Genomic DNA, 2,902 nt, shown 5'->3' with positions numbered 1-2,902 from the left:
TTCGAAGCTGGGTCACAGAAGACATGGTGACTTCCATCCTGCTCTCCTTCTGATCACTCTCTGCGGGGAGATCGCAGCCATGTCATGAAGAAGTTCAAGGAGTCCCGCGCAGCTTCCTCGTGGGGAGGAATTGAGGGTTTCTGCCAAGGACCGTGGGAGTGAGCCCTCTTCGAAATAATACGGTTACAAAGAATATTCCTTCTGGGCTTCCCACCGGCAACATCCACGAACTTCTTTTCAAGGGAAATAATCCCTTAAGATGTGACAAAACATATAACTTAGATTCTGTGTGCAAAAGCTACCTCATTTCCTTGTAGCCCTACTTCTCATTTTCCAGGGAAATTGTCTGAGTCTCCGTTTAACTGGAGTCTCCCTCCCTCCACCCCAGCATTTTTCATAGATAAAGTTTTATGGCGCAGACCAACCTATATAAAATGGACCCACAGTAATTTTTCTAAGTGGGTCAGCTTACAGCACAGGCCACCTGGAATGACTGGACGATGCCCAAACGGCATAAGCATTTCCGAAAAGACAACTGCAGTGTCATCACGTGGTCTGAATCTGTTTGACTGGGAAAAAAATGGAGGCGTGGCCTTCTGGCCCTGCTGGAGTTTATTGACATTTACTTGCTTTGAAGAGGGCAAACTGTATGTGGCATTTGTGGGGTGAGCTGAGTTTTCTCTATTAGCTTCTCCAGACCCAGACCCTCCCTTTGCCCTGTGTTTCCTGAGCTAAATCACATCCCTCATCCACTCGAAGTCATGAATTAGTAAAGAACCAACCAACTGCCCTATCGGGAGAAGCCTGTTTAATCATTCATGGCTAGCTCCAGAAAGGATGCCCTTTGGATGGCTGTTTCTTTCATTTTTTTCCCATTCCTCTCAAGAGTTGACCACAACAAATGCTGTCTTGTTTCCTGCCCCCAGGTACCTTTTTTTTTTTAATGCTTGGGCTCACAGATGAGAAAAAAAGGAAGGGAAAGCGACATCCAGGGCTGCCGTGTACAGCTGTATAGACTGCGCACTTTACAAGGTATGCAGCAAAAGGAGGGGAGGCAGCTGAAATTCAGACCACACTCCCCTTGTCCAAATGTGTGCTCTGGCCCGGAGCCATGTCCACTTAGAGGAGGGGTGGACCCAGTGGCCCTGGCTCAGAAAACACTGGTCCTGCCAACATGGTTTCTTTCCTCCTTTTCTTTGTCTTCCCTCCTCTTCACCTTAGCAAAAAACCTGTATGAAATCTCTTGTAATTTGTTTTTCTCCCCAAGGAAAGGTTAATTCTTGTAGCCGTAATTCACTCACAGGAAATTAGACACAGGAGCCCTGGGATGCCTAAGATAATTTGAAAAGCCCCTTTGAAGCCCTTTTCCTTCAGGTTTGGGAAAGTCTCTCTCCCCATCCTTAGTTCCCGAGGGGGCCTCGCCCAAGTGGGTTCCCTCTGTCAGGGCTGGCCTTCAGGGAGGGGTTGACTGAAGCAGGACACCCACACTGGATGTTGGGGAGGAACCAGATGGGAGGCTTCCCAGAGTCTCCTGTGCTTCCTGTCCTCAGACATTTCCTTCCATGGGTTTTAATCAAGTGTTTGACTGTTTGGTATTGGCCCAAGGTGTTGAGTCTTTCCTCCGGGTTGATCTAGAATCACTGCTTCTGGGTTATCTGTTATTCACAGGGCCCTCGGACTGAATGAAGCCAACAGGCTATTCACCGGCCCGTGATGAAGGAAAATTTTCATCTCCTTTCCTTCTGAATTTTGTAGCCAGGGCAGGGGCAAGTCACAGAAATGCCAGATTTGGTTTTATCCTGTTCCTTGTCCACCTCTTGCCATGACAAGGTCCAAGGACTCCTTTAGAGAGGCTGCTGTATTTTATTGTCTTTGTGACACTGTCTTTCCTTCTGCGAAGGGCAGCATTATGCAGAACGGCCTACAGTCAAGCCTGAGGGGGCTTGACCATGACCAGGTTCTGGAAACAGATGGTGCCAGGAGGGGAGCCCAGGTCTGTCTCACTGCTCAGTCTTCCTCCTCATCTCTACAGCTTATCCCAGAGCAGGCAGGCAAACTTGAAACCGCATGCGATGTTGCTGCATTTCACTTGTTCCTACAGGTCAGCCCTATTCCCCCCTCCACCCTCCATTTCCCTGTTACTACCAGAGCCACTCTGAGTGCAGGAATTGTCTTCACAAAATGCTTATTGTCTTGCACACCACGTCGTAGTAGCAGTGATGGATTGCTTTAGTCTATAAGCCAGTATCTAAGGTTGTGCTGGCTTCAAAACGTTCTTTGTGGGCTGGCCCTTATTAGTTTCCTATCTTTTTTTCTAAAATGAAGGCTGGAGAATTAGTCTTAAAAGTGCTCAAGGACATCCAGACAACATAGCAGCAGTCAGCACTAAAAATATGAGCTATCAAGCCATGAAAAGACATGGAAGAAATCTAAATGCATATTAGTAAGTGAAAGTAGTCAACCCAAGAAGACTACGCACTGTACAGGCCCAACTTTATGACATTCTGGAAGAGGCAAAACTGTGGAGATGAGGAAAAGATCTGCCGTTGGTGGGGGTGGGGTCTGGGGGAGGGATAACTAGGCAGAGCACAGAGGATTTTTTCGGCGGTGAAAATACTCTGTGTAAGGATAGAGCCATGTCATTAGACACTTGTCCAAACCCACAGAATGTATAACACCCAGAGTGAACCCCAAGGTAAATCCTGGGATTTGGGTGATTAAGATGTATCGATACATGTTCATCCTTGGTAATAAATGTCCTACTCTGGTGAGTGATGCTGATAATGGGGGAGACAGCATGGGAGGGCTGGGGTAGGTGGGAAATCTCTGTACCTCCCTCTCAATTTTACTGTAAACCTAAAACTACTCTAAAAAATAAAATCTTGGAAAAAAAAAAGCAGTG

This window comes from Neovison vison, chromosome 2 (genome assembly GCF_020171115.1).
Source record: "Neovison vison isolate M4711 chromosome 2, ASM_NN_V1, whole genome shotgun sequence".
In the NCBI taxonomy this organism is placed as follows: Eukaryota; Metazoa; Chordata; class Mammalia; order Carnivora; family Mustelidae; genus Neogale; species Neogale vison.
Note: the sequence above shows the minus strand (reverse complement) of the source record.